Here is an 11603-nt window from a genome sequence, read left to right as displayed (position 1 = left end):
TGGATATTCGTGGGTGGAAACCATTGTATATTGGCAGGTGGTAGCTTTGCATGAAGCCTCCAGACAGAAGCTAATATAGTGGGCTCTTCCTTTACGTGGGAGATCCGTTTCGGACCCCCCTGTGTAAGGAGAATTCCACATATGCTCAAGCCGCATTGAAGATAATGGGGCTCATGCACATGGTGATGTGCACACCATTACCCTTTCCAGATGCGCTGAGGCTTCTTCCAGCGTGGACCTCCAGCGTATGCTGGAGTCTGCATAAGGCACACTCGCGTATAACACAGGCGCACTGTAGATGTGTTTGAGATGAAGCTGGCAGTTGACAGTGGATGAATCAGACCATTTAGTTTGTTTGATTCTCTTTTCCAGGGAGGAAAAGATTTATCTAAAGGTATGATGTTCAGAGGCTTCTGAGGCAGCCATCTTGCTGAATCAAAGCAGCTGTGGGACTGTTCAGTGTCTAAGTGTGAGACTTCATGGAAAACCATCATGGTATGCTAGAGGTTCTATGATGGAAGAAGGGAGGGACAGTACATTAAAGAAAACTAAGAGCACACTAAATATTATTAATGCTTTTTTATGATATCTTTCTGGAACCCAATAAATGTTTTTTTGGTTTTTTTTAAAATATAGCATTTATCTATCTATCTATCTATCTATCTATCTATCTATCTATCTATCTATCTATCTATCTATCAGCAACCTTATCACTCTCTTCATGGCCAAATGCCTGACCTAAATACAGTGTAATCTAATGTTCGTCCAAGCCACATCACAAGACTGAGAATTACAACTGAGATAATTTGCAATAATATGTTGTTGCTTGGAAAATGTGTTTTCACTCATGTATTGTGAAGACTGCTACTAAATTCAGAGAAAGAAATGGAAAACAGATGTGAAGGTGGCAAATGGCCTCATTGTCATTGTTAATAAATGCACCCCAGCATTTTGACACTGTGAACCCTGGCTCCATAGCAGCAGTGCTCATTTGCCTGGGTCTGTCCAGTCTCTAAACTTCATTCCAAACAGAATATACATGATATAACCACCCTCAGTGAAAAGAGGACAAAAGAAAGAGTACTCACCTGTTGACTCCAGGGTCTTTTCTACTCATGAACAGAACTAGCATGACTAAAACTGTGTAGACACGAATGCTCTATGGACACCCCGGTTTTGCAGAGTTCTTGACTGTCACTGAACTATAGAACAGAGTGCCTCATACAAGTTACACTGCAGAGATCCCCTCTATACAAAGAGACAAATGGAAAGAACAAATAATTAGACATCACCATGCATTCACAGGAAAAAATGTTCTAGAAAATGTCAATGTGGGAAGGATGAAGAATAAGCTTTGGGTGGACAAGTCCACATTAAGACTTGTTAATGATCAAATGATTGCCATTCCTAAACTTATGAGATTACAACACATGGCTTTTAAACTGTGATTAAAGCTGGATAAAAGTGGTTTTTGTGACATTTATTACATGACAACACCTCTGACCCATAGCTGCTATGTTCCCAATGCATCCCTTTAGGGCATCTCTTTTTATTGATGGGGAAACCTGACAATTGTGACCTGAAAATAAGCTCACAATTGTGCAAGTCCCCAGGTGTGAAACACTGCTGCTGGGGCAGTTGTGATATTGACAGTCACATGCTGTCAGTGTCTTGTCCTGTCCCCTGCCCACCCCCTTCCAAAGCAAGCTGATTATCTTTATATATTTTTTCTATTGCTTTACTTTTCTTTTAAAGACTTCAGTCACAGTAGCACAGCTCCAGAATTGCAGAAAAAAGTTAAAATAAATGAATAATAAATAATAAAATAACCAGGGGCATGCTGGGTAGGGCATAGGGTAGGGGGCTGGGTTAATGGGGAGTCAGAATCAAAGTGTGATGGCAGCAGCAGCCCCAGTCATTGTGATTGTGAAGACATCTGTTCATGGCTGCTGTGAAACTGCTGTTTCCATTTTTTTTAAACTGACCAATTGCTGTGAGAACAAGGCTCATGTGCTAATGTCCTGAGTTTGAAAATGCAGCCATTAATGTCGTCATTAAAACTACAGGCAGCTTTGAATGTACTGGGCAGTTCTTTTGTTGGAATATTCCTCTTTCATGGCCCAGGACTCACCCTGTCCTCCATCAAGCACATAATGCACAATGATTGCCTTAGGTGAGAATTAAATTGCATGGAGAATGTAAGAATGATCTCCAGCAGGACAAGTTCACCAAGAGCATTAGCTTTGCTGATAGTTTCAGAATTAGAAATGCCTTGTGTAAGGAAAGATGGCATTCATCTTTTATGTGCACCACCATAAATCCAGGGCAACCATTTTAAGTGAGAGAGAGCAGGCCATTTTTCCCCCACACATGGTTGCATATTTTGCTAACATCAACTGAGTCTGCATTTTTAGGCAGTTTTGTTTCTTCAGCTGACAAAGCACAACTCTGGGAAATAAAGTTGGGAAACAAGAGCACCTTGTCAGCTAAAGGCAACACACACTGAGCAACAAATATGGTGGCAAGAAAGGCAGCTATTCACATTGAAATGGGTAGCTGTGGCACACGGTTTGCTGGGAGAAAGTGGGAAGTGAGCTCTCAGCTACTGGGAACAATGGTAGTGAAAGTGTGAACAGAATCCTCTTTTCCTTCTATAGTGAACAAAGTTCCTACCATTAAATTACAATCTTACTTTCAACGCATTGCTTTTTGTTTGCACTTTCAAGTGTGTAATCCCCCCTACCCTACACCATTGCCAATAATACAGGGGAAAATGTTTCAATTCAAACAGCATCTCTCAGATAGATTCAAGAATAAGTGGTGGGAGAAGACTCTCTTGAGGGTGTCTTGACATGCAGAGGGCCTTTGACTGATTTTAATCATACGGCAAGAAGACATTCAAAACTCTTTTTAAAAAACTTGGCATGTTTTAATTATAGTTTAAATATGATTTAAAACGTATCTTGTACAGTTTTGAATGATGTGCTTTTACTAGAACTAAGTTATTTTTTAATTTTTGTAATATACATTTTAAGCTGAACAGTTATTTTAAATTTTGTAAGCTGCCTTGTATCCCTTGGCAGGAGAAAGGTGAGGTACAATCAATCAATGAATCAATCTCTGGATAGCTGGACACCCCCTCCGTTGGGGGAACAAAAATCTTGAGTTGTATTAAAGGCTGCAAAAGAGAAGAAAGTTCAGTCTCACTTGTAGCCAGCACCAATGTGAAAATGGAAGTAGGCTATCCTAAGTCTTCTGTTTGGGTGTGTGTGTGTCCTTCTGAATATCTATACACACACACACACACACACACACACACACACACACACACACACCGTTATAGTATTTTTGGTTCTAGCTTTGATTTGTTTTGGTTGCTTTAACCATATCCACTGTAACCTGGGATGTTTAAATTTTATTAAAAAACAAAAACCAAGACTGCAAATGATGCCTCTTGTTTGCCTGAAGTTATGGTTCAAAGCTGCAGGGGCATGAAACCATGACCCTTCACTAAGTGTTGTTCAGGGTCACCGGATCCTTTTGCACAATAGAATAGCCAGGCAATCACGACAGGCAGGATGTGCGTTTGTGTGTGTTTCAGACATCTTTTAGGCTTTCATTAAGCTTTCCCTGAGTATGTCTATCTCCTTGCCAGCTCCTCAGAGACTGACAGCACCCCCCTCCCCCCGTATCGCCCTTCAACACAAAACACCACACAAATCGTAAGGTACCACCCAGAATTTTCTTTTAGGTAGGTGAAGCTCAAATATGAAGATTAAAGGATGTGTCAAAAATGATCACTGTTTTCAAACCACTTGTTATTTTGGGGTGTGTGCGTGGGGTTGACAAATCATTTTCAGCCATTTTTGTGTTAACAGTTCCCTTAGTCCGATGCGTAATGGTCCCAGCTGACTCTGTTTCCCTAATAACCGCCCTCCTGAAATTCTAGATTCTAAAATGGGTTCTGTAAATGGTTAATGAATCTTTGGTTAACGTTTTACCGTGATGGTTAGCATTTCTATTTTCTCGCGCTCACCTCATCTATTAACCCCCTCCCCCCTCTAATTTAGCTGAGGTGCAATTAGGTATGCATTAATCTTTTGTTTTCAGCCAGCTCATTTGATTGGTGTTTCTGAAGAATTTGTTTCCATGGTAACAAAGGCTTGAAGGCGGACGACTTCCTAAGTGTGATTTAGGTTGCTGCTGCTAAGCTTAATTGTATGTAAAATGTGGTAAAGTTTGGACAATTTAGAATGGATAAAACGCAGCATAAATTCTTCTGTGCGAAGACTGGTATACAGTCACTAAAATACTGACTCCTCTCCATCCTCCCATGTTCAGTAACTGAAACAAAAGGGAAGGTTTAACAATTATTCACAGAGCAGTATTCTGCAACTCACAGTTTAGAAGGTCATGATACTTGTGTTAATCTGTCTTAAGCCTGTGTGTATGGATTCTTTTCCAGCTCCAGTTTTTTAAATAAGCAAACAAACAAATAAATATGCTTTTGTTAGATTGCATTTTTTTTTCAAAAGAGAGGAACAAGCCAGTTTGGAGTAATGGTTTGAGTGTTGGACAATGACTGTGGAGACCAGATTTTGAATCTGCACTCAGCCATGGAAGCCGATGGGTGACCTTGGGTGAGTCACACTCTCTCAGCCTCAGAGGACGGCAATGACAAACTCCCTCTGAAGAACTTGCCAAGAAAACCCTGTGATAGGTTCGCTTTAGGGGTCACCATAAGCTGGAAACAACCTGAAGGCAAGCAACAGCAGCAGCAGCTACAACAAAAGAACTGTGCCAGAATAATGAATTTCCCTTAATTTCTCCAGAGCTTCAACTTCAAGACTAGTGAACTATGGGCACACAAACAATTCCCCAACTGCTTTCCCTCAATTAGTCCCAAGTAATGAGGGTAGAACCTGAAAGTAATATAGTGCCCAAAACAAATTACTTATAGTTAATTCCTTTGTTGCAATAGTTTCACTATTTTTAAAAATGGTAGTGAAATACTTGTTGAAACTGCTCCACTAGCTACCAATACTTTTTCCAGGCAGAATTCAAAGTTCTGGTTATAACCTTTAATGTTCTGTATGGCTTGAGTTCACACCAATCTGAAGGAACAAATCTCCCTATACAGTATGAGCCTTCCTGAATTATAGGATCTGCAATAAAGGGTTTTCTCTCAGTGGCACCACCATCATAGGCATGTTTGTTGAGGATACTGGACAGATGACCTTATCACACTAGCAAAATCCTGCTGAGAAACGGGATTTAAAATAGATTTAAATTGAAAAAACCCACAAATACGGTACGTTTTCCACATACATTTCTACAAAAGTGAAATAACGCAATGATAAAGCGAAGGCAAAAGGGACAAAAATGGCAGCTTTTTACTTTTGGAACTTCCTGAAAGTAAAAAACTGCCGTTTTTGTCCCTTTTACAATCACTTTATTTTCACGTTCACGTTTGTAGAAATGCGCGTGAAATTTCTATGTTCAAAATTCCATTTCTTTTTGGGATTCCTCTAGTGTAATAAGGTCCAGAGTCTTTTTGGTGTCTGCTTCCAAATTGTGGAACCCTTTCCACTGGAGATTCAAATGGTCCTGTACCAATTGTCCTTCCACATGGAGGCAAAGATATTATTTATTCAGGCTTTTGGTTTTTAACTTGTTGCAACAGATGGAAATTTAATGGGTGTATTGTGTCTGTATTTTATTGTAGTTTATATGTTTCTCTTAAACAATTTTAACTTGTGTTTTTAACAGAACTGTGTTTTTTCTTCTACTTTTGTAACTTTTGTATCATTTTTTAATTGTATGCACTTTGTTTAAATGATTGTCATCTACCTTGAATCCTGTGTTATGAGAAAGGTAGGACATTAAATGCATATATACATAAAAACAAGAATTCAAAGGTAGATTCTCAGTAGGCACAAGTTTCTTCTGCTGGCAGAGGCCTGACCTATATCAGCCCTGCCACAGGGTTTTCTTGGCAAAATTTGTTCAGAGGGGTTTGTCCTTGTCTTCCTCTCAGGGTGAGAGAGTGTGATTTGCCTAAGGTCACCCAATGGGTTTCCATTACCAAGATTTGGATCTGAACCTTGTTCTCCAGAGTGATTGTTCAACATTGAAACCACTACACCACACTGGCTCTCAGTGGATTTCCCACTCCATTTAAATATGATGCCAGTATTAATTTTTGCAAGAAAATGCTAAAGAACCATTCTTTCCATTATGACCTCTCCTCCAAGGTACCTGGATAGGGAAACAAAAACATGGTATAATTCCTTGTTTCACATCTTCCTTTCCCCAAAATAACAACAGTTGGCCCTCCATTTTTTTCAGGGGATCAATTCTGCATCACCATCACCCCACGAAAACAGAGGTTCGTGTATATCCAAGCCCCATAGGCTTGAATGGGGCACATCCCATTGGAAATAACAGAAGTCACCCCTCCGTGAGTATTTAAAGTTGTGTATCCCAGATCTGTGAGTTAGAAGGGGCAACTGTTTAATAGTATTATGTTAGCAAATGCATCACACTTGGAAAGATGCTGACACAAGAAAAAGGGGCACATTTACAGGAATAACTGAACCTTGAATCTAAAATGTTTTAACTGAGCTAAAATGAATGTTTGGCTCAAACAGAAAAAACAAAATATTAAATATTAATTACATTTCACTTTATATTACAGTGTGTCAAAGTTTATCATCTATGGTCAAATTGCAGCATGTCAAATGTAATTTTTTGTTTTCTTAAAGTTCAACTGTAAACTAACCTTTGCACTTTCTTCAGTGACTTTTTTTGGTGATCATTCCAAGTCTTTGGTATTTCCTTCTGGTCTTATAGTGTCATCTTTATATTTTAAATTTTTGAAGTTCTCTCCTTCAGATATAAAGTGATAAATAGCAGCCTTGCTGGATCCCCTTGCCAATTGGAAACCATCCTGTTTCTCCATATACTGTTCTAACAGTGGCCTGCAGTCCTGAATACAAGTAAAGCATTAGAAGAGTCAAGTGTTGTGCACACCCATTTCTTTAAGGGCAATCCATAGATTTTCATGATGTACACAATCAAAGGCATAACTATAATCTATAAAGCACAGGCAAATTTCCTTCTGAAATATTTTGGTGTGCTCCATTATCCAATATATGTTTGTGATGTGGTCCCTGGTGCCTCTTCCTTTTCTGAACCCAGTGGACATCTGGCATTTCCCATGCCATATATGGTATGAGCCTTTGTTGTAGAATTTTCAGTATTAGCATTTTGCTTGCATGGGAGATGAATGCAATGGTCCTGTTGTTACTGCAGTCCCTGGAGTCTCCTTTCTTAGGGACTGGAATGTATATTGAACATTTCCAGTGTGTGGGCCGTTGTTTTGTTTTCCATATTTTTGCATTCTTCCCTGACAATGTCTCTGGCTTCAGTCCAGGGTTCTTTTGGCTCTCTGACTTAATAGTGTAAATGTGGGGTTTTTTTAACCTTTAAATTCTACAGGCATTCTTAGATTGTAAGCCTGAGGGCAGGGAACCGTCTAACTAAAAGATTGTATGTACAGCGCTGTGTAAGTTGACAGCGCTATATAAATAAAGGTTAATAATAATAATAATAATAATAATAATAATAATAATAATAATACAGGCATGTTCCTCAGGTAGTATTTTGTCAAAATAACTGATTTAGTGCTCATTAGCTTTAGCTTTACCCTAATTGTTGATATTAGTTTATGGTCTGTGGCACAATTTTCACTGCTTTGCAGACAGTGCACAGTTTCTCCATTTTTCTCTTTCTAGTTATATAATCTATTTGATTTCTTCACTAGCACCAGATGACATCATGTATACAGCCATCTCTTTGGTTGTGTGAAGAATGTGTTCTTGTTGGCTTAACAAAATTTAATGAGTTTCTCTTATGCTTCATTCATTATCTTACAGCAATTTCTCTAGCCAATTTCTTTGGTTTTGCTTTGTTTCCTTGTTTTGCATTCCAATAATCTATGATTAACAAGAAGTCTTCTTTGTGGTCTCCATTCCTTGTTTTACAATGTCTACCTTCCCCTGAGTCATGCTTTTCACATTCAATGTTCCTATAATATGTGTTATGTGGCTCCAAATTATTATATGACACTAGTTGCTGGTGAACATACATCCTTTACTCCTTAAATTGTTCATCTAGGAATTTTTGAAAAAAGAACACAGATTTTGCTTTAACACTTTTGAAATGATCAAATGATGTACTTCACTAGTAGAGCATATCATACCAATAATTTCCCTATACTAGTCTTGAAAAGCACAAAGTGCACAAAACATTATTTGCTTTGATTTACCTGATGGTCTGTTCAAAATGGGCCATAAGTGCATACTGGTGCTCTGAAACCCAAGAGTGCTTTAGCCCAGCTGCAGAGGTTAGTGAATCTCTTTTATAGTGGCAGTGGGAGTCATCTATATACACATTTTCTTCTTAAGAAGCTATGAAACACGCATACCACTGTCGTTTTTGTTGTTGTTAGCTGCCCTTGAGTTGGTTCTGACTCATGGCGACCCCATGGATGAGACTTCTCCAAGAATCCCTCTCCTCCACTGCCCTGTCCAGATCCTGTAAGCACTTGCCCATATCCCCCCTGATTGAGTCTATCCATCTGGTTTGTCGTCTTCCTGTCTTTCTTCTACCCTCTACCTTTCCTAGCATTATTGTTTTTTCTAGTGATCCATGGCTTCTTATTATGTGGCCAAAGTACGATAGTCTCAACTTGATCATCTTTCCTTCCAAGGAGAGCCCTGGTCTGATCTGTTCAAGAACCCATTTGTTTGTCTTCTTGGCTGTCCATGGTATCCTAAGTACTCTTCTCTAGCACCACATTTCAAAGGAGTTGATTTTCTTTCTGTCTGCTTCCTTCATTATCCAACTCTCACATCCGTACATGCTAATTGGGAATACAGTGGCCTGAACCATTTTGACTTTAATGCTTAGTTGTAGCTCTTTTCTTTTCAATATCTTTTCCAGTTCTTTCATAGCTGCCCTTCCCATTCCTAGTCTTCTTATTTCTTGACTGAAGTCTCCATTCTGGTCAATCTTTTGTCCTAGATATGGAAATTCTTTAACTAGTTCAATTTCCTCATTGTCTAGATTGAATTTGTGTATTTCTTCTGTGGTCATTATTTTTGTTTTCTTCATGTTCAGCATCAGACCTGCCTTTGCACTTTCATCTTTGACCTTCCTTATTAACTGTTCTAATTACTGAATGTCTTCTGCTAATATTATGGCGATGTCTGCATATCTTAGGTTGTTAATATTGCTTCCTCCTATCTCGTCTCCTCCTTTTTCTGATTCTAATTTTGCTTTTCTTATGTTTTCAGCTTATAAGTTAACCAGGTAGGGTGATAGGATGCAGCCTTGCCTGACCCCTTTGCCTAGTGGGAATCACTCTGTTTGCCAGAATTGTGTTCTGATGGTGGCCTCTTGTCCTTTGTATGGATTCCTCATCAGGATTATCAGGTGTAGTGGCACCCCCATGTGTTTGAGTGCATTCAATAGCTTTTCATGATCTATACAATCAAATGCTTTGCTTTAGTCTATAAAACACATGCTGATTCTTTTTTGGAATGCATGCCACTGAGGCTATTGTAAAATTGAATGCTCTGCTTGATCAACATAATCTACTTTGAAAAACAGCTAAGAGAGCTATGGATAGTGGCAAGCCTAAACATAGCTCATAAAATCAGAATGTTGGCAGAGAGCTCAGAAAGATACTGTGGAAAATAGATACTTATTGTTATACTAAGTGCTCATTGCTATTGTTCTAAGCCAGTCTACAGTTAATTACTATTATAATTGCAATTTTAAATGTAGCTCTTTTGAATTTTTTAAAGTTTGAATTCCTTTAGGTTTTTTAAAATGTTTTCTATTCATTACTGTAGGGCACAGCATCCATGTAATACTCATGCTTTCTCCTTTATTGAGGACATATGCATAAACATAAATCACAAAAAGTTCCTTTACAAAAGGACTGAAACTATCCCTCATGGTGTTACAGTTGTGATGAAATGAAATTGTATCTTCATTATAAAAAATACAATGGATGATAAGTAACACATTTTTCATAAGTTCTGAGTTAAATAATATGCTCCACTGCTATTTCTTTCCACTCTAACTCTTATTCTCTTGCAATGATTTTACACAGAAATCTATAAAATCAAATATTCTTGCAATTTTGTAAGTTTCTGTTCAGTGATTTTTTTTAAAAAATGCTTTTCTCCCATCTGATTTTTGGAGTTGTAAATATGCTCTGAAGTTTACTTTTTCTACTAGATTTGCATGCAGGTTTATCAATTGTTAATTGATACAGAAAATATGCCTATTAAAAAAGCAACAGCCAATTTTGGATTTATGCTCTTGTTTCTTGTGTTTTTTGCTTGATAATGTTGAGCAGTTGTGTTGAGCATTTGGTAAGAATTAGAAATGAAATCATTTCCTTTGATTTTATTTGTCTCCAAGGAAGTACATATCCCTTACCAGAGAATTTAGTGGCTGTCATAGATGGTCTGGTTATTATAATCTGTTTGAAGTACCCTACTGTAAGAATTATCTATGAAAAGTTGTGTTATTTAAAGGATGTTTGACCTTGTGCCTTGTAGTGTATATATTTAGATGGCCACCTTGCATTGGTGTGCAGAAAATTTAGGAAATGCCATTTAAAAAAGGAAAAAAAGTTCAGTCATAATCCCCCCTGCATGCACATTTTTATGGCATACATTTTATATAACACAGAGATAAACTCATCAGGAAGCAGTAATTGGTTGTACCTTCTGGATTATTGTGCATTCAAGTAGAAAAAAATAGGTTTGGGTGTGCATAATGTCCCTGAATAATGACTCTTGGAAAAACCCTGCAAAAATGAAATAGATATATTTGAACATATTTGGCTTTAGATTATAGTTTGTGTAGGCAGGAAAGACATTTGTGGCAATTTGCTCATTGCAAACTACACATATTTTGATTCATGAGGGTGGATGCCTGTGTATGAAATTGAAATGAGAAGCTGCCTTCAGGCACTTTCTAGTGAAAATGTATCACTGTAATATGGGTCTCAAGCCATCTCATATAACCCCAAACTGTCAGTTAAATTTAATCTGTATTGGGGAAAGATAATGCCTACGCTATGGTTCTCAGCATCTCAATTTAACTTGTAAACTTGGGTGTGTGTGCTTTGTTTCTTTTTTCTTCTGCTGAACTTTGGAAGGAAAGACAAAAATGCAGATGGTTTGATTAATCAGCGGGTGTTATAATTCTAGGCACACCTCAGTGCCATTGATCAGAAAAGTAACAGACTTTGGAAGACATTATGTTACAAGTAATGGCCTTCCCTGTGCAATATTCTTTAATTCTGAAGATAGAAAGGTAGAAAAACTGTAAATCTGTACATGCCTTTTGATATCACTATGTAATGAATAATGCTGACTTTCATTTCCCCCCTCCCCCTGTTTCCTTTTTTTTTTTGGGGGGGGGGGAAGCAACATTATTTTTCTCTCCCTCACGCTGTTTTAGTTCTTTTCCACAGTAGATTGGCCAGCTCCTTTACAATTTAAGTGTAGGGTCATTAC

This window comes from Sceloporus occidentalis, unplaced genomic scaffold, assembly GCF_023333645.1.
Source record: "Sceloporus occidentalis isolate IW3139 unplaced genomic scaffold, rSceOcc1.0.p SCAF_1, whole genome shotgun sequence".
Taxonomy (NCBI): domain Eukaryota; kingdom Metazoa; phylum Chordata; class Lepidosauria; order Squamata; family Phrynosomatidae; genus Sceloporus; species Sceloporus occidentalis.
The sequence above is the reverse complement of the archived record's forward strand: the minus strand, read 5'-3'. Positions refer to the sequence as shown.